This window comes from Theropithecus gelada, chromosome 9 (assembly GCF_003255815.1).
Source record: "Theropithecus gelada isolate Dixy chromosome 9, Tgel_1.0, whole genome shotgun sequence".
NCBI lineage: Eukaryota > Metazoa > Chordata > Mammalia > Primates > Cercopithecidae > Theropithecus > Theropithecus gelada.
This window is the reverse complement of record NC_037677.1, coordinates 74,784,498-74,805,685: the sequence shown is the minus strand read 5'-3', so window position 1 is coordinate 74,805,685 and position 21,188 is coordinate 74,784,498. Positions and strand designations below refer to the sequence as shown.

The 21,188-nt window shown below is 39.9% G+C and overlaps 1 protein-coding gene across 12 annotated transcripts in view; it reads right to left on the bottom strand.

Moving 5' to 3' along the window:
• The window catches only part of FAM13C (family with sequence similarity 13 member C), a 114,969-nt gene that overhangs the window by 82,082 nt on the left and 11,699 nt on the right, over positions 1–21,188 (bottom strand). The gene's annotated exons all lie outside the window — the stretch shown is intronic.

Sequence of the window (21,188 nt, the reverse complement as noted above, 5' to 3'; positions counted from 1 at the left end):
GGGAAGTAGGTTTTAGTCCCCCAGTTTTCCCCAGTGAGAAAAATGAAGTGAAGAAAAGGCAGATGACTTACGTAGGCCAGAAAGATTGCCTTTTATACATGAGGTGCCTTTCTGAAGACTTTGCAAAGTCTGACTGACATTTGTGTATTTTAAGACTATATTCTCATGACAGCAGTTATTGGGTATTTCCATTCATCAGCTAATGTAGAAATATTTCAATAAAATCAATACAGCTTATAATCCAATAGGCCCAAACAGCTTTGATATTATACAGTTCTTGATCAATTTAGGAGGAATTTCATTAATTCAAGTTGTTTGCCTTAAAGGTGATTTAATACTTTATATTCAATACTTCATTCAAAATTATATAAAATAGGACCACACCAGATCATATGACTGAGCTAGAGCACCCAGTTCCTAACCCCAATCTCCTAAACCCAAATCCAGAGTTCTTTCCCTTATATGTTACTATATGTACTTACTATAGAACTGAGAAGTATCCCATGCAAGTCAGTGTGAATACAGTCACAGTTAAAATGTAACAGCTGGGGTGGGTGGTATTCAAGTGTAAAATCAATGGAGTATACAAAAGAGTAGAAAACAGTCATGAGGCATGAGGTGGGTTTTCAGTAGTACTTGTTTTTTCTCCTCCCTAGCATGTGGGTTAAAGGACACAGGGACTCTGAAGTGAGGGAGATTCATAAAAACCTAGTCTTCTCTCTAATGAGCTTGAGATTCAAGGCAGGGAGGCAGGATTTACCAGTTGTGAGACGTGAGATAGCTGCCTTGAGTATTTTGACAATCAGCTAACCAAAATCTAGCTTCCCCTCTCTAGGAATCCTTGCATTTCTCCTCCTGCTCCACTGAGGAGTTAGGCCTTGCACAGGTCTCCAACTCTCCAATTACAACACATTGCTAAGACTACAGAAGGCTCCAAACAGCATAAAGCATGAAGGAAAGCAAAAGGCAAATCGTTTCTGATTATGATCACATTGCTTCACTCCCTCACGGCACTAGACTTGACCATTGTAACTCCTAAGATTCAGAAACTGGTCATCTCTGCAGCTTTATGGGATCTTGGTTCTGATGACATTCATTCATCAAATATTTGGTCCCTCTCAGGGGCTACATTTTGTGCTCTTCCTACTTCCTGCCCTCAGGGAGCTCACAGTCAAGTTAGTAGTGGCAATGGTGGTGGGGGATGGAAGAGGTGGCAAGACACAAACTATAAACAGGCAATTGCAGTATAGTATGATCAATGCTACAATAGGATAAGGATGAAGTATGAGATGCTTTGAGAATATATAGGAATGACACCAAGCCTAGCTCTTGGGAGAAGTATCACTGAAGTAGCCTAAAAGATAAATCAACATCAACTGGAAGAAATAGCATGAGGGGGAGGCAGAATGTATCAAGGCAAACATGTGTAAGTGAGAGCATGGAATGTTCAAGGAACTCTGGATGAGTGTCTACGTTTAGAGTGAGAGTCAAAGGTGGGGATGGTGAACAACTAGGCAGGCGAAGCACAGGCAGAAGCCAGATCATGTGAAACCTCTAAGTATGAAGACTACTAGTCTTGAAGAGTTTGGGCTTTATTCTATTGGCAATGGCAAGCCACTGAATATTATAAGTAAGGCATGTTCAGATTTGCACTGGAAGAAATCACCTTGGGCTTGTGTGGCAAATGGATTAGAAGGTGAAGAGGAGGAATCAAAGAAAGAAGGATAGTTAGAAAGTTAGAGCATCCCAAGCAAGAGATGACTGTCACTTGGATGACAGAGGTGGTAGGCAGTATGGAGAATAACAAATTAGCTAAAAAGATATTAAAAAGATAGAAAAAATAGGCCTGGTGATTGACAGAATGTGGTTGAATGAAAAAGAAGGACAGATGGTGATGGCAAATCTCAATGTGGGAAAATGAGGTGAATGCTATTGCTGCTCCCTCAAGTGGACACAGGAAGAGAAACAGTATTCAGGGAGAGTTGGGTATGAGGAACCCATGCAGCATCTAAGTAGGCAATGATAAATAGAGCAGCTGGAATCTTAGAGACAGACTAGGGCTGGGAATACATATTTGAGAATGACCAGGAGGGTGACCAAAACCACAAGTCAGGTAACACAATTCAGAGTAGGCAGAGATGGAGGAAAAAACCTGGGAGAAAACCCTGAGGAATGCCAATATTTACAGCACTGATGGTATATTTTTACATCAAAACTCAAGCTGCAAAATAACGTATATATAGTAAGAACCCATAGAGAGGTGGAGGGGTAGATCAATGTGTTTGTGTATGTGTGTGTGCGTGTGTATTATTACTGTGCAGTTATAGTTTTTTATGTGGGGTATAATTGATAAGTTACTTAATTGCTTGAATTGTTTAATGAGTATGTGTTGCTTTTACAAATTAAAATAAGAATATTTAATTTTAAAACATTCAAGGGACAGGCAGATGGAAAGGATACTGCAGAGAAGACCAAGAAAGAGAAATAGGAAGAAAATGCAGAGTGGGTTGTCATGGAATCTTCAAGAAGGAAGCTCATTGCCTGACCCACTTGTTTCATATTGCAACAAAATGCTAACGAATTTTAACTCCATAAGGAAAACCAGGGTAAGACAACAAAAGAAACATTAAATATTACTAAAAGTACACTCAACAGTATGACTTCTGTCTTGAGATGTTATAAATGATGTTCTTTAAAATAGGTGCCACTGTTCCTTATGTTCTACTTGTGTTAAACTTTAATAAAGGAATACAATTTTCAAACCAAGGAATCAAAAATCATGGTTAAATGGAACAACTGGAGCAGTGAGTCAGTACCTATAAATATGGCACCACAAGCTTAAGCCTTTCTACTAGAACTTAGTCCTATGCACAGAGCAGAGGTATGATAAGAAAGCCCCTTTGTCAAGTCTGTCCTCACTTCTCAGTCACATGGACTCTCAGGTCTAGTATAGAAGCTAGTGAATTATTTAGACTTCAAAGGGTTACTACGATTTTAAAAAGGAAATGCTTATTTCTGGGGAGATTTTTGTTGCTGTTGTCACTTTTTCTTTTCTTTTTTTTTTTTTTTTTTTTTTGGTAAGAAACAAGGTCTTACTATGTTGCCCAGGCTGGACTCTCCAACTGCTGGGCTCAAGTGATCCTCCCGCCTCAGCCTCCAAAACAGCCAGGACTACAGGCATACATTACCATGCGAGGCTTTAATTTCTGTGATTTTAATATGAATTAAGAAAATATGTATAATTTAAATCATCTCCCTCTGAGTTGAGGTTTAAGATCCCTTAAATGCCTCTTACTTGTACTTTGAGAGACCAAGGTGTGTGGATCACCTGAGGTCAGGAGTTTGAGACCAGCTGGCCAACACAGTGAAACCCTGTCTCTACTAAAAATACAAAAAAATCAGCTGGGCATGGTGGCACACGCCTGTAGTCCCAGCTACTCAGGAGGCTGAGGCAGAAGAATCACCTGAACCTGTGAGAGGGAGGTTGCAGTGAGCCGAAATCATGCCACTGCACTCCAGCCTGGGTGACAGAGCAAGACTCCGTCCCAAAAAATAATAAAAAAATAAAAAACCTCTTACTTAAAAGACAGCACTACCTTCCTGGGAAAAGCCTACCTTTTATTCCTTTTTGGGGGGGCTGAGAAGGCAAACAGCCTGTTGATACAGAATCTCTACCATGTTATTTTCTGAAATTATTAAACTATGTCTGTTATTCTTTGCTTTCAAATATCCCTCAATGTTTCATTTTGCAAGCTCCCTTGTTTTATTTAGTTTAGCAAGAATCAAATTATTCTTCTATTTCCAAAGCAGTCATGAGAAAAATCCAAAATTACTATCACAAATATTACTTCAGCTACTAAAGCTGTTGCACTAATGCCACAGCTTTCAACACTAGGCTCTCCTTATATTCTTGTATCAACAAGGGACATCTCTGCCTTTCCTTCTGCTGAACGAGTCATTGAGAATTTTAGAGCAAGTCCAACTGTTCTCACAAAATGTGGAACAGTTAACAAAGGAGAATCATGTCATTCCAACATTCCCCTTTTAAAGACATTGTGGAAACGTCAGAGCTCTCCCATCTTACAATGAATGCATGGTTCTTTATTTTGTTTGTTTGTTTTTTTTTTTGTTTTTTTTTTCTTTTCTTTTGAGAGAGTCAAGAGATGGCGGGGGAATGAGGAAGGAAAACAGTATTGTCTCAGAAACCAGAAATGCTGACATGGATTTCACTTTCATGCAAACCAATTTAAGAAACTTTTAAAAACTGGGATAAAAATAAGGAAGAAATGGAATATTATGTACAGTGATATCTCAAACTAAAAACAAATTAACAACTATAATAAAGCAAATCCTGACAAGAAAATTATTCTAAGATATCTAAAGAGAAGAAACATTTTGAAAATAGTGGTATCCTGTGAACGCCTAGGATTGACTTGCATTTTGATGGTAATTCAAAGATGTCAAGACTTTAATATTAGGTAAACAGTAACACTCCAGTATACCCTCAGTAATACCCAAGGTGCTAGATTTGGAGAATCAGGTTCCACAAAAGTGCAAAATATTAGCTCCTCTTAAAAAGTCTCCAGCTACAATGTTAGCATAAAGCAGCACCAACTCTACAGCAACCAACTTTCATTTTATCAAAGGCTGCTCAAATAGCTTCTATGTCTCATTTCTCAACTAACAGTCATTAGAGCTGTTTATCTCTTTAACTATTTTATCAGACTCTTCAGCCACAAGTAGAATATATTCCCCCAGAGGTGATCTCCCTTTAGAAAGGATGCTTCCTTCTATGCAATAAGATCAGACAATACATTCGGACTGAATTGAATATTCTACGTAAAGGTAACACATGGCAAGTTTTTATGTGGACTTTGGAAAAACCTAAGGACCTATGAGACCCAAATATTACTTTTAGCACCATTCACTTTGAGGAAGTCTTTAATTTGGATACCTAGCATATATCTGGAATAAAGGAAAAGCTTAATACCTAGAACATTGAACTCAAAGGCATTTGCAGCTTGGTCAATAGATATCCCATGTCTCTAACCCAAAGGCTACCCCACCCCCTACCAGCGCTACTCCTCAAACTAATTTCCATATAGCTTCAAGATGCAGGAAATCCCTGGAGACAGATAAGATTTCACCAGGTGAATGATGTTGAGAATAACCGAAGAAAGGACCAGTCCCTAACAACAGATGCAGTAATATCACTTCCCTAAATTCAAGTGTCTATCAGCTTTCTACGGCCTGCATTGTGCTTCTTAACCTGGGGCCAAGTCCACAGAGGATAGGAATGGCAGGATGCTCTGCAGGGGGATGCAAGCCCACCGGATACACAATGCAATGAAAGCTCCATGAAGGTCACTCTCTCATCGGACCCATTCTCTGTAATCTCACATGGAGAGACTCAATAAATAATTTTGAATGAGTTATTAGCATAACTCATAGTATCCTGGGACATCAAACTTAAGTGATGATTTAGAGAGAAAAGTTTTTTTGAATCAAAGCAGATATTTTAATAAACTACAGTATGCTCAAGACTTCTTAAGATGACAAGCATATACCAGTCAGGGTTCTTAGCTTCAAACAACAGAAACAAACTCTAAATAACTTAACCAAAGGATGAATTTATTAGGAAGCTTACAGAATAACTTAAATGGTTGGAAAACCAGACAAGGGACTACTAGGCCAAGAGCACAGTAAAATTGTGCTCAAAAATAATCCAACATGGACTCTTCTGCCACCCTAAGCATTCTAAATCTTCAATGACACTGATGCTAAGATCATTTTTTTTTTAAGAAAAAAATAATGATAATGCTGCTTATCAGTTTCTATACAACATTGATTATAAGGAGCATCCTGACTTCAGTGATATTAAAGTGTTGAAAATATGTGAATCTTAGGATGGATGAAAAGAGGTCAATTCTGCAGCATGCAATGTTCACACCATGCACTCAACAATGGGAACCACCACTATGACCACTGCTCACAGCTCAGATCTCATTTCTTGCTGCATTCACTTCCACTCCTAGAGCTGACTTCTGGGCTTCTCATCTCAAACCAATATTAGGGTGTGTACTTCTGACTTGTATCACCCCAGTTGTGTCCATGTGCTAGCTGAAAGGGAGGCTGGAAAAACAAATAGTGGCCTTTTCAGCTTTTATAGTGAATAAAGCATTCTGCTTTTCTCCCTCCAATGGGAAATTCTCCAAGCACAAGAACAGAGTTCAGATGCTTGGCAGCCAAAACAGAATGACAAATATCCTCTATAGGGAGATTTCAAAGAAACTCCCTCTTATGGTAAAAGTTCAGTCTCCTCAGCTGTTAGAACTTAGAAATAGAAAAACGTTTGCAAAGCACCAGAATAAGAAAACTCATTAGGATGGAATCCAAGGCCCTTACAATCCAACCTCTACAAACTTCCTGTCAAGCTTCCATCACCCCATCCTTTCCACATCCTACGGTTCACGGATGACAAATTAGGTGGCAGCTCTTGAGTTCCACTATCACTCATGTCTTCACTCACAGTGTGTTCCCTCAGCTTAGAAAACCTCCCTCCTCCTGGAATTTTCTCTACTTAAATAACTCCCATTTTACAACTTGGGCCAAGAACCATCTCTTGTGTGAACTTTTCCATATAGCCCTCTTTTTTGTGATCTTTTAGCACTTTACATGTAATTCTATCATTGAAGAAAGAGGTCCCTACCCAATATCTGAACAAAAAACTGAATTCATTGCTTGCTAAAGCCAGGAAGAACTGCACTTTCAGAGGCATTCTCCCTGAACAAAGCAGAGAGAGCTGATCTTCTCTAGGGCTTGGAGACCCTTAGATTGCAGGCCCTAGCAGACTTCCAGAAGCTGGAATGTTTAGGCATTAGCTGACCTTTAGCTGCATAAGTAAAGCTGGAGTGAGAATGTTGCTGACTGGCTGACTTGCCTGGGCACGTGCACTAGAGTTTAGGTGTTGCCAATTGTCTGGCTTTACAACTGTGTGTGTTGTTGGCTAGCTTTCAGAAGCAAGTGACTGGCTAGCTCACAGAAGCACAAATGATTGCCAAAGCAAGTTGTTATTGACCCAGTTAAACAGGTACAAAACAAATTCTGATGGTTACTGGTCACTGTGGCCACAGAACAATCAGTCTTTTCCAGAGAGGATAGGAACTTTTCATTTTCTTTCTTTTCTTTTTTTTTTTTTTTTTTTTTTTTTTTGAGACGGAGTCTTGCTCTGTCACCCAGGCTGGAGTGCCGTGGCCCGATCTCAGCTCACTGCAAGCTCCGCCTCCCAGGTTCACGCCATTCTCCCGCCTCAGCCTCCCGAGTAGCTGGGACTACAGGCGCCCGCCACTTCGCCCAGCTAGTTTTTTGTATTTTTTAGTGGAGACGGGGTTTCACCGTGTTAGCCAGGATGGTCTCGATCTCCTGACCTCGTGATCCACCCGTCTCGGCCTCCCAAAGTGCTGGGATTACAGGCTTGAGCCACCGCGCCCAGCCTCTTTTCTTTTCTTTTTTTTGAGATGGAGTTTCACTCTTGTCACCAGGGCTGGAGTGCAATGGTATGATCTCCGCTCATTGCAACCTCCACCTCCTGGGTTCAAGCAATTATCCTGCCTTGGTCTCCCGAGTAGGTGGGATTACAGGCACCTGCCACTATGCCTGGCTAATTTTTGTATTTTTAGTAGAGATGGGGTTTCACCACATTGGCCAGTCTGGTCTTCAATTCCTGACCTCAGGTAATCCACCCACCTCAGCCTCCCAAAGTGCTGGGATTACAGGCATGAGACATCGTGCCCAGCCCGAACTTTTCATTTTCACTCTCACTATTGTCATAATGTATTAGGATACAATAACCATACTAATAGCTAACATTCTAACATTTATTGAGCTTTTACTATGTACTATGTATTACAGTGAATAAAGCATTCTGCTTTTCTCCCTCCAATGGGAAATTCTCCAAGCACAAAAACAGAGTTCAGATGCTTGGCAGCCAAAACAGAATGACAAATATCCTCTATAGGGAGATTTCAAAGAAACTCCCTCTTATGGTAAAAGTTCAGTCTCCTAAGCTGTTAGAACTTAGAAATAGAAAAACGTTTGCAAAGCACCAGAATAAGAAAACTCATTAGGATGGAATCCAATGAGTCTCCTCATTGGATTATCTCGTTTAATCTTTCAAACAACCTTATAGGTGGGTCGTATTATCCCTCATTTTTCAGATGGTTAACCTTAGGTGCCTCACTGGAATTCAAGAATGAAAAGAATGACAACAGAGGCAGTGCTCTTACCAGTGCATGCTAAAGACTCCACTGTCTGTTCCTCTCACTGTTTCCCCAGGACAGATAACAAACCCAAACACCAGGGCCCATCTCTCTTTGCGTCCACAACTACAGAGGTCCATGGCCTCTCAAGCAGAGGCACCCTCCAATGTTGCTTGTTAAAGGAATGAAGAAAGAGAGTCCTGAATCATTTTATTGGTTCAAAATCCGGACTGATAGTCAATAAACTCTGCATCTTGCCATCTAACTGTGCCAAAGTTGATAATAAAACTAACATCCTGTACAAACTGTCAACTACATTTATGACTTTGAGAAAGCCAGGCCATAAGATCATCTGTTCTACCTGGTTACCAGCCACGTTGTGCTAATTCTCCATCTTTGATACAACTACTAAACCTAAATGACTAGTCATCAACCTGCCTCAGCTTCCCCAAGGTAGAAGTCCCCCCTCCATACCAATGTGTAGTCACTGGATCCCAGTCATAGTGCTCTATGCCCATATGTCTCTGCCCTGCGAGTCTACTTAGTGCCTCACATACTCCTGGAACAGAATCCCATCAGTTCCTGCCAGTGTCCCTGGAGCAGCAAGGAGCCAGCCCACTCTAACTTCAGGAAGCCCCTTCTTGTATTAGTTTCCTAGAGTTACAGTGACATATTACCACACTTTGTTGTCTTCAAAATAGCAGAACTTTATTCTCTCACAGTTGTGGAGGCCAGAAGTCCAAAATCAAGGTTTCAGCAGGGCCATGCTCTCTTCAAAGGCTCCAGGGGAAAAATCCTTCCTTGCCTTTCCAGCTCCAGGTGGCTCCTGGCACTCCTTGGCTTGTGGCAGCATCACTCCAGCCTCTGCCTCCATCCTTACATGGCCTTATTCCCTGCATGTCTCTCTGTGCCTGCTCCTCTTCTTGTAAGGACACCAGGTGTTGGCTTTAGGGCTCACCCTAAATACTCAAGATGATCTCATCTGAATTCTTACATTAATTATATCTGCAAAGACCCTATTTCCATTTAAGGTCACATTGTCACAACATTCTGAGGTTCCAAGTTGACATGAATTTGAAGGGGGACACTACTCGACCCACTACTCCCCTCAACATATCAAGAGGGAAAGTATTTCCTATAGGGAGATTTCAAAGAAATTCCCTCTCACGGCAAAAGTTCAGTCTCCTCACCTGTTAGAACATAGATATAGAAAAATGTTTGCAAAGTACCAGAATAAGAAAACTAATTAGGATGGAATCCAAGATCCTTACATTCCAGCCCCTACAAACTTCCTGTCTAGCTTCCATCATCCCATCCTTTCCACATCCTACAGTACGGGGATGATAAATTAGGTGGCAGCTCTTGAATTCCACTGTCACTCATGTCTTTACTCCCCTCAACTTACAAGAGGGAAAACAAAGGCCCCCTTAGGCACACTCAACCCAGCATCACTGATGAAACACCACGTTATCGAACCTAATTTGGCAAATTGAGCAAAACGGACTGATGGTTTTGCCCCAAAAGCGATTGCTAGTGAAATTGATAGTCTGAGAAGCGAAAGGAAAGGCCAGCTCAGTGTGCATAGGGCAGGTTGTTTTCAAAATATAATAGAGGTCCCAACATAGCTAAAGCTAAAAAAGGTGACTGATTAAAATCATCCATTCCAAAATAAGGAGGCAGAGGATTATTTTATGTGTGTGTGTGTTGAAGATAGGCTGTTTAGTCTTGTTTGCAATGGAAACATTTCCTTCTAAAGAACACAACACTAAAAGGCTCTGAGACAAATCACATTTAGCAATCAGTTCACAAGTAAGTAAGAGAAAGCCAAAATAAACCAACTTCAAAAGTATCTTAGTCAACAACAAAATGTGTTCACAGGTATGGCCTTGCAATCAGATACTGTAATAAACCCTAGGTGTGTCGTTACTGAAATTTTAACCAAATAATGAACATTTCAATTATAGGAAAATAAAGCAATGCTCAAGAATTATTGAAGTTACTAAATTTTCTGATTTTAAAAAAAAACTTTTTTAAAAAAAGAGTCTGCAAAAACTTTTATTATTTTCTGAGTTAGAATATTATCTCCATTGCCCAGAGATTTATAATCCTGTCTCCTCTAGTGCCAGCTCCCTGCTTCTCCCTCGTCCTGATATCTACCTTGAGCCCATCCCTATCTCAGCATAGAGTTGATTACCTCTTGGTGGACTGTTTGCCTGGGCTCCTCACTCACCCCCAAATCCCGGAGACAGCAAGGCTGCATGGGAGTGTAGTTCACCAGATTTCTGCCTGGCATTTGGCCCAAGAATGGCTCTAATATCCAGACCCTTGTTCCTTCAGACTCTCCATTACATCAAGAACCAACTACTGAGTCCCTATTCTGTTTTTCAGCATGAGGTGGGAGTGGGGTACTCAGAGATATATAATAGGGTTTTGTACTTTTTTCTCTATTTTCATCTTGATGCTTCACATCAAGTAGAAAAGGTCACAGCTGTCAAAGTCTTTATAGGTAACCAGTGAAAAAAAAAATAAATAAAATGTAAAAGCAAATAGCCTTAAACCTTTAGTATTTGCCTATTTTATATTAGATTGGTGCAAAAGTAATTGCGGTTTTTGCCATTTCTTTTCAAAGGCAAAAACCGCAATTACTTTTGCACCAATCTAATATTTAAACTAGTTTAGACTTTTGTTTCATCCTTTTGTCTTTCACAGAGAGCAATATCTGGGCTCTGGGTTCCTAAATCAAATGTCAGTTTCAATACAGCTGAGAAGACAGTAAGCAATGGGGAGGAAAAACCTGACAGAGGGAAGAGCTGGGAGGGCATAATGCCCTCCTATGGACCCACAAGCACAACATTCACTGATTTTCTCCTGGTGATTTTTTTGTTTTTTTTGTTTTTTTGGGTTTTTTTTGAGACGGAGTCTGGCTCTGTCGCCCAGGCTGGAGTGCAGTGGCCGGATCTCAGCTCACTGCAAGCTCCGCCTCCCGGGTTTACGCCATTCTCCTGCCTCAGCCTCCCGAGTAGCTGGGACTACAGGCGCCTGCCACCTCGCCCAGCTAGTTTTTTTTTTGTTTTTTTTTTTGTTTTTTGTTTGTTTTTGTATTTTTTAGTAGAGACAGGGTTTCACCGTGTTAGCCAGGATGGTCTCGATCTCCTGACCTCGGGATCCGCCCATCTCGGCCTCCCAAAGTGCTGGGATTACAGGCTTGAGCCACCGCGCCCGGCCTCTCCTGGTGATTTTTAAATCTGGTAGGTCACACCTTTAGTAAGGTCAGTGTTTCCTGGATTTAAACACACTAAACGCCAGCTGCTGCCCCTACCACACTGGCAAATCGACTTACCTTTAAACCTTCACGGTCTCCCTTTGGTTATTTCATGTTAGCTACAGCTGAAAAACCTAAAAATCTAACACCAGAATGACCTTTCCTATTGGAAATTTCCCTGGCACACCACAACTTTACCAAGCCAAGCAATCATAATATTGTAGCTCAGCATGTTAAAGAACAAAAGAGGCAGTGCTGAACATCTTTGTTCCTGTAAGAAATCTTCGGCCAGGCGCAGTGGCTCACGCCTGTAATCCCAGCACTTTAGGAGGCCAAGGTGGGTGGATCACCTGAGGTCAGGCGTTGGAGACTAGCCTGACCAAGATGGAGAAAACCCGTCTCTACTAAAAATACAAAAACTTAGCTGGGTGTGGTGGCGCATGCCTGTAATCCCAGCTATGCAGGAGGCTGAGGCAGGAGAATCACTTGAATCCGGGAGGCAGAGGTTGTGGTGAGCCGAGATCACACCATTACACTTCGGCCTGGGCAACAAGAGCAAAATTCCGTCTCAAAAAAAAAAAAAAGAAAGGAAGAAAGAAATCCCCTAATTGTGGCCACAACTGATTAAGCAGTAGAGGTATAGAGGCTTCAGCTAAAATAAAAAAGATTAATAACAAAACACGATGAGCTTTGTTAGGTGGGAAGGCAAAGTTCCTTCATAACTCAAGCATATCAGTTACCTGTGCCTGGAGGTATCTACATAATAAAATGACTCTTAAAATAGTTAACTTATCCTCACCTGTGACAGTATCCTCAGTCTAGAGCAGCAGTTTTCAAAGCCACAATGTTCTGGCTGGCTGCTTATCTCCAACGGGATTAATGCTCAAAACATGGCACCATTGTTCTGTCTGTTTGTGCCAGGAGCAATGTCACTTTTGATCATTTTAACACAGAAGCTGGCTCATGAAAGTCGGCCTTCCTATTAACTTGATGACAGCCTCTGCTCATGGCAAGCAGTATCCTATGGGAAAGTGGTGTGCAGACTTTGAGGGCAGATTTTCAAAGTTTTTGAGAACATCTATCAAATTTTCAAGGCTTTATTATCCCAAGAGAGTGAGCAGCTTTTTCCAGGATGTTTCATGCTGTTTGAACACTAAAGATAAAATAAATAGTACAACAAACCTCCTAGACTTAGTCTGCTAACTTCCTTTCCTATGCTGACTTTAACTATCCTTTAAAGTTTGAACTAAAAAAGAACAAAACAAAACGAAACAAAAAAAAAAATCCTGGCAGCTCTCAGACCACATGAATACAACTGGTTATTTCTACCTTAGGAGGAGAAGGTGCGTTTGATTAAATGTTCATGTCATTCATTTTTGATAGGGTCACCCAGAGTTAGCAGATAAAAACACAGGATGCCCAGTTAAATTTGAATTTCAGATAGATAATGAATTTATGTTTAGTAAGTAATTTACATAAGTATACCCCATGCAATATTTGGGACATACTTCATCTAAAACTATTCTTTGTTGTTTATCTGAAATTCAAATTTAACTGGGCATCCCACATTTTATCTGGCAACTACATCTCTTGAAAACTATGGGGCCCAAAATTGCAGACTTGAGGTTAATATGTTATGTCTCAGTTCCTGAGTGTTATTTAACCATGTTTAATAAAGTTAAGATGGGCAATTCTTAGTTACCCGAAATGTCAGTTCATTTTGTTTCTGCTATCCAGACTTTCCAAACAGCTTTACTTCTAAGCTCCAAAACAGGCTAAGTCCTTGATAAGCTGTTTTCTTTGCCTAAAGAACACCCTGCTCTTGGATAAATATCACAAAGAACACGAGGATGTGTATTTGCATATGTATGTGTGTGCAGAAACCCAGCTCCCATATCTGACAATATCCAGATTGTTAAATCCCCTTTCTTTAGAAAGTATTTTTGAATCACATTTAAAAATGTCTCTAAATCATGGCACCACAGGTTCAGTTGGCATAACCCAAAGTCACTCCAATCTTCTAGCGAGAGCAAGACCACGATTATTCCTAAATAAAATAGCAAAATTAATGATCTTGAAGTTTCATTTGGCAGTGAAGAAGAAATCAATGCTAGACCTACTTCTTTGCTCCCTATCATAATGAAGCAAGTGTTTCACTGAAGGGATGCTTCTAGAAAACTTTAGTTCCTGTTCAAAACAATAATATAATAGCATGTATATCCTTTGGTGATACTTAATTAATCTAATTAATATTATTTTTCTTCTTTTAGTCCTTGACATTAATAACATCAGTACTTCAGTACTGTGAGGAGCTAGAAAAGAAAAAAGACCAATTAACTTCATCTTGCTTTGGATTATGTGCTATTTTGAGTAGGGGATGTGGAAGTCATTAGTGCTATTGTCCAGTATTTCATTCTTCCCCTTAGGACATATTGTAGACATATTGTACTTCCTGGTCCATTGAGTTATGGGGTTACGATTAGGGCAAAGCACATGACCAGTTCTGGGCAATTCGTAGAGAATGGAAATGCTGTGTGTTACTTCAGGCCTGGAGCTTGTAACAGTTGGTGCAGGACCCTCAAGAAATCTTGCTCTCTGACTTGGAAACCTGCAACAGTCAAGACTGCAACTGTTTCGTTTACCTGAGTCTTTAGTTGACTGAGGTGAACAGACACCTACTGGTGACCAATGATGGTTATGTACCATGTGTGAGAAATGCACTTTTGTTGGTTTATATCACTAAAGATTTAGGTTATTTGTTATTGCAGCAGAGTTCAGCCTAAGCCAACTCATGAAATATGCAATTAAGGAGGCTTTCATGTTTGTGCCAGCCAAATGAGTCTATAAAACACTCTATAAACTACTTATTTTTCTTATTTTTTTTTTTTTTTCTGAGACGGAGTCTTGCTCTGTCACCCAGGCTGGAGTGCAGTGGCACCATCTCGGCTCAACTATTATCTCTGGAGTTTATTAAAGGAAACTATTATCTCTGGAGTTTATTAAAGGAAACTTCTCCATAGTAGCAGCAGCAGGTCTTGGAACCCAGTGGAGGGACAACAGGTACCAATAGGACAAAGGTGCCCCATGGACACTCCTCTTCTCTCCATGTGTCAGTAGATCTTGACTGGACTGAATTTATATGGCTGTATAATGTTAGACACTCTCTTTGGAACAATGTAGGAAAAACTATAAATTCTTTAAATTACAATTTATTTAAGTATGCAAAAGATGCATAGGAAGTAGCAAATGGACAATTTTAACAGTCATCCTGTATGGCAGCCATCTGCACCTCTGTTTAATATTCCAAGCAGCATGTAAGCAGAGATAAGTCCGTGCCATCCTCCATTGCTATGCTCAACCAACACTATCGATAACGTCGTGTTTATTATTTTAAGGAGGATTCTTCTGTAACTTCCATCACAGATGGAATATCAGTTATGTAATGTGGCCCTGAGTGCTACAATACCAAATTATCAAATTCTCCATTGGTTAACTTAAATGTTTCAAATAAATTACATTGTTTTGAATGCAAATTCTGAGTACTAGGATTTTCCATTTCTGAGATGTATTGCCCAGGCAAACTAAGTACATCACTTCATTTTAAGATTCCTTCATGTCAGTGTTTAAGTTGAATATATTTGTATATTTCCTAAAAAAAAAAAAAGTGATAAAGTGATTTTACGGACATCCCATGTTCCCCCCCAAAAAAATACCATTTTTCATCAGCTTAATCATTAAGCCTTAACAACAGGCTTGTTAATTCAAAGAGGATAATCAGAATCTGAGAGACCACAAGAAACCAGTAAACCCAAACATTTGACTCAGCTAATCTCACTTTCAAGGACCCTGCATTTCTCAGAGCCCTGTCCCCCTGAATCTTCACCATTTTATCTTGGAAGAGTGAAGGAAAACTTGGAAGATAAACCCAGAGGACCACTTTTCTTCCTAACCAGTAACAGATCTCCCAGCAAACCCATACCTAATCAAAAACGGAAGTAAAACATATAAACCGGAGCTGCTATATATATCACGCATGAGAAATAATACAACACCAACTAATGTGTCAAAACAGTGTCTAACTAAGACGAATTTTTAGGATCTCGTGATTTCATGCTTTAGACACACTGCAAGAAGCAAGCCCTCAAAGGCATATTCAGAACCTAAGTCTTCCTCTCACTGAAAAGCCAGTGGAATTCTATTTGAGGTTTATTTTAGCTTTCCAGTGCTCTCAAAGTCAATCAACTGTACTGGTTTTCTTGCTTTTACTGTTTGAAGTTGCTCACTGGATCAGTAATACATCAAGAAAAAATGCATATAAAGTACATCCATAATTAAAAACGTAATCTTAGTTCTTTTGTGGGAGAAGGTAGAAGAGAAATGGCCCAGAATTAACTATTGTCCTTATTTTAATTTAGAGTGTAATACAGTAAGAATAAGAACTATGCCCTCCAATACCAGAAATATAGTAAATACTTTATAGTTGGGTTATTTTGCCTGAGCGTGTCTAGGGAGCTTTGTGTCTGTAGAAAGATAAAAATGAAGATTTCACAATCGGTCTTAGATTTCTCTTCAGCCTCTTAACACATCTACGTGGCCAAGTGGAAGAAACCTGATGCTGATATATACCAGACCGAACAGCTGGTCTCCCCAAGGAAGTGGATTAGCAGTATGATCACAGTGTACAGCTCACTGCAGAAAAGCTCTATATAGCCTCCTACTTTTTGTCTTCTGCTAAAATAGCCACCAGAGGGGAGGGCAGCAGGACAGTGCATAGCATGATGCCAGATGGCATGGAGTGGGGATGACAAGACTGCATCTACCATTGCTAAAAATGAGTGCCCTCTGGACAGTTATGAGGTCCATTACAGGAAGTTGGTTCTGTTAGTTAAGTCTAATCCTCCCTAAATTTGGTTGTCAGGGATTAATTTTATGACTTACATGGTGATCAATACAGGATCATTGTTAATTTTTCACAAAATATTACAACATATAATCTATGCCTTAAATCAGTTCTCCTTCTTGGAAAGGGTGTTTTCTATCTAATTAGATATTACATAAGGGCAAACTGGATTCCACTTTGATCAGGAATTTATGCTTAGCACCAACCAACTCAACATCTCCTAAATTCAGGATTCATTATCTCAATGAACTCTGGCAATAGCATCCCTAAAACCTGTCTTTCCGGGAGACAGATCATTAAATGGTCCTTATTTAAGGCATTCTTTTGCAAAGCCTATTGTCTAAGGAACAAAGAGATAAACAAGCAGAAAAGAAAACTGATTCCAGTTCAAATAAACATTCTCCTTATTCTAAATACCTTAACTTATTTGAGGGCATTCTTGCATTGCCTTCTAGTTCCTGGTTTTCTGTTACATCAGTAACTATAACTAAATCTCTCCCCTTTTCATTTTTTCACTCATAGTTGGTAGAAAACTGGAATCATTCATTCATGAAGACCCACAAAATCTCAGATTCCTCCTCCCCACCCATGGTTCATTCTCATATAAGTGGTCATTGCCAACATTAAAGGAAAGTGGCTCAAACTAAAATTTGAATCTGATCCTCCAGAAGTAGAACTTCTGATTCTGACTTTGGGGATCAGAATAAAGGTAAGAAAAGTGGAGCATTAGGCCAAACTTTCAACAGTTATCATCTAGGTCATTTTATCTGCCCCATACCTTTGTTTTGTTGTTTTTTGTTTTTAATTTTTCTACTATTTTACTTTAAGTTCTGGGGTACACGTGCAGAATGTGCAGTTTTGTTACATAGATATACACATGGCTTGGTGGCTTGCTGCACCCATCAACCTATCACCTATATTACGTATTTCTCCTAATGTTATCTCTCCCCTAGTCCCCCACCCCCCAACAGGCCCCAGTGTGTGATGTTCCCCTCCCTATGACCATGTGTTCTCATTGTTCAATTCCCACTTATGAGTGAGAACATGCAGTGTTTGGTGTTCTGTTCTTGTGGTAGTTTGCTGAGAATGATGGTTTCTGGCTTCATCCATGTCCCTGCAAAGGACATGAACTCATCCTTTTATATGGCTGCATAGTATTCCATGGTGTATATGTGCCACATTTTCTTTGTCCAGTCTATTATTGATGGACATTTCGGTTGGTTCCAAATCTTTGCTATTGTGAATAGTGCTGCAATAAACATATGTGTGCATGTGTCTTTATAGTAGGATTATTTCCACCTTTGTTTTTAACCTGGTTAGGATCAGACTAAAGAGCCACTCTGAGCTCCTACATCCAAACTTTGTGAAAAAAAGAACCCCAAAATGGCAGTAGCACAACATCTATGATGATGCTCTTCAGTTTCAAAGAGGGTTGTTTTTAAATTTATAAAGGTTGTGCCCATATGGCCTTTATAAGGGATTTTGGGGAATGATGATCCCATAGCACACTTGTTAGAATTCAGTGTTTTGATGATGGCAACAAGCATCAGGTAAGACTTGTAGCTGCAACATAAGCCCAAGTTGTCCCAAATAAATCCACCTTTACAAACAGAACCACTCTCTCAACCATACTGCATGGTAAACCTAATAAATGTGACATTTACCCTGCGATCAAAACTCTCATGAAATAGTTCTATCAAATTTTCACATATTTGTCCAAGCCCTGGTGGAGCTTTGCCTGATATTAGAGAATGACACTGATCAGTGATAACTGTAGTTATTATTTAGAAAGTCGACTCATCCATAGCCTTATTTCTTTCATTTGAATCTAGCAACATCTACGCCACTGGTTTTCACTCAGGTACGCATAAGAGACTTGCCTGTTGAGTTTAATGACCTACTCCAGACTTCATGAATCTTTTTTTTTTTTTTCCTTTGAGATGGAGTCTTGCTCTGTTGCCCAGGCTGGAGTGTAGTGGCATGATCTCAGTTCACTGCAACCTCTGCCTCCTGGGTTCAAGCGATTCTCCTGACTCAGCCTCCCAAGTAGCTGGGACTACAGGCATGCACCACCATGCCAGGCTGATTTTTGTATTTTTAATAGAAATGGGGCTTCACTATGTTGGCCAGGCTAGTCTCAAACTCCTGACTTTCTGATCTACCTGCCTCGGTCTTCCAAAGTACTGGGATTACAGGTGTCAGCCACCACATCTGGCTGAATCTTTTAAGAGTATTATATCTTGAGGTTCTTTTTCTCTGTAAAAACTATATTCATTCATTTTTATAAAATCAGAAATAACATCCCCTGACTTCTTTGAAAACTGGCTTACTCATTATCCTTCAAGACATTCTAATTTTGGTGAAATGATTTTACTGTCTTCTTTTGCATGTCACATTATGTGCTATGCTTATTATAAACTCTCATCAGACCTTTCACATTTTAAAATTATCGGTAGTAAACTAACCACAGCGATTCCTATTTCTGTCATCTATAGATGGTTTCGTTTTCCTCCAGTGGTTTCCTGAGGTTTTATTCAGCTTTAGGCTACAGTTTGTGTCTTTGGCAAAGATAAATCTCAAAAGCCTCATAGTAAAGGACCAGACACTTTAAACAATTGACACTTCAAGTGACAGACTCTTGGATACAGGCATCTGATGACACCAGTGGGCTGAGTTGGGATTTGTAGAACTTTAGTGGAGAAGCAGACAGCTTCATGATACCACTAGCCCAAGATCAAGAGGAACAAGAATTAATTACACAAGACTGCCTGAGGCTGGGTGTAGTGGCTCATGCCTATAATCCCAGCACTTTGGGAGGCTGAAGAGGGCAGATCACTTGAGACCAGCCTGGCCAACATGGTGAAAACCCGTCTCTACTAAAGATACAAAAAAGTTAGTTGGGCATGGTGGCACGTGCCTGTAGTCCCCATTACTTGGGAGGTTGAGGCAGGACGATCCCTTGAGCCTGGGAAGTGGAGGCTGCAGTGAGCTATGATCACACCACTGCATTCCAGTCTGAGTGACAGAGGGAGACTTTGTCTCAAATAATAAGAAGAAGAAGAAGACTGAATGGACTACTAAGGAAAATTTTATTTTAGTTATTTATTTAGTATATTATTGTTGTATTGTTCTATTTTTGAATATATAAGAAGTCCTCTCTATACTTAACTATCTGCAATTCACAACAAGTGAGTAGATGCTGCTAATATAAACTGAAATAAAGCATTTAAAAATCGTATCCCAGTCTCACTGATCCCCAGAGTTCAGAAACTCATACCAAGTGTCCTTACATTCTTACAGCAATAGGATAATTAGTATGCATTCAATAATAATCTGTCTTCTTTTAACCTTGATATAATTGGAAAATTCCATTATTCAACAAATGTCTTGCTTGGAATGGAAGGCATCTGAGAATGAAGCTCGTTGTATCAGATAGAACAGGCCACTTAAATTCCAGTGGGAATTTTACCTGAAGTCCAGGATTCCAATGCTGTAGTATGAGCAAAGACTATACAAGCACATTTCTCCCCTGAAATCTACCTGTGTATGAGCAACAGGTTGGGAATTACATGCCCCATTAGCACCTTATTACAAGTGACAACTGTGTAATTTCTGTGAGGCCAGACTACAGGATGACAAGAAGGAGGACAGTCTGAGGAGAGATGGCTGGTCACCCTGAACCTTACTATGTCATAAGTGACCCCTGGTAGGAGATTCAAGGTCAGAGCATCCCTGGGATCAGTCAGACCTGGGGGTAACCTTTGGGGAACCTGTGCCCTCCCCAGCATGACTCTCCTAATTAGTTAGGTGCTGGAGCACATTCAGTAATAATCTCAAGTTTATCGTAACTCAAATGGTATTTCACACTCATATCGCTGCAACAAGACTACATTGTTTAAGATCATCACAACACATCTTCATTAATGCAGAGGGCATTTTCATCTCACTACTAAATTAACTGACTAAATAAGAGGTTGCAATGCCAAGGAAGAAGGAAGATAAAAATCACAAGGCAAATTACAAAATTGCAAGGTTAAAAAACCTGCCCAACCAAAGTTGTTATAACAGGAAGATCTCCCGATGCATATTTGCTAAATAGGACTGGCCTTAAAAGTTATTACAAAATTAACCTATTGCACATTATTTTTAAAGTTAACATCTAAATGTTAACAAAAAAGCAATGTTAACAAAAAAGCAAAGTTAACACTTATGGAACTTCCATGTCCCCAAAAATATGTTACATGCATTACAAGTAAAATCTCAATGTTGGAAATATTCACCACTTTGTAACAGTTAAAGTAGATTATATCAATTCAATCTCTTTTAAAAGCATCAGAAAGGCCAGGCATGGTGGCTCACTTTCATAACCCCAGCACTTTGGGAGGCTGAGGCAGGTGGATCACTTGAGGTCAGCACTTGCCTGGTCAACATGGTGAAACCACATCTCTACAAAGAAAATACAAAAATTAGCAGGGCATGGTGGCGCACACCTGTAGTCCCAGCTAATAGAGGAGGCTGAGGTGGGAGGATCGCTTGAACCCAGCGGTGGAGGTTGTAGTGACCTGAGATTGTGCCACTGCACTCCAGCCTGGTTGACAGAGTGAGACCCTGACTCAAAAAAAAAAAAAAAAAAAAAAAAAAACATAATAAATTAAATGAGGGATTTTTAATAGTCTTTGCTGCATTCTTAACAAAAAAGTTTTAATTAATAAAATATCCATTAATTATCAAAATGTATTGGAAAGATGTTCCCTTTGACCTCAGAAAA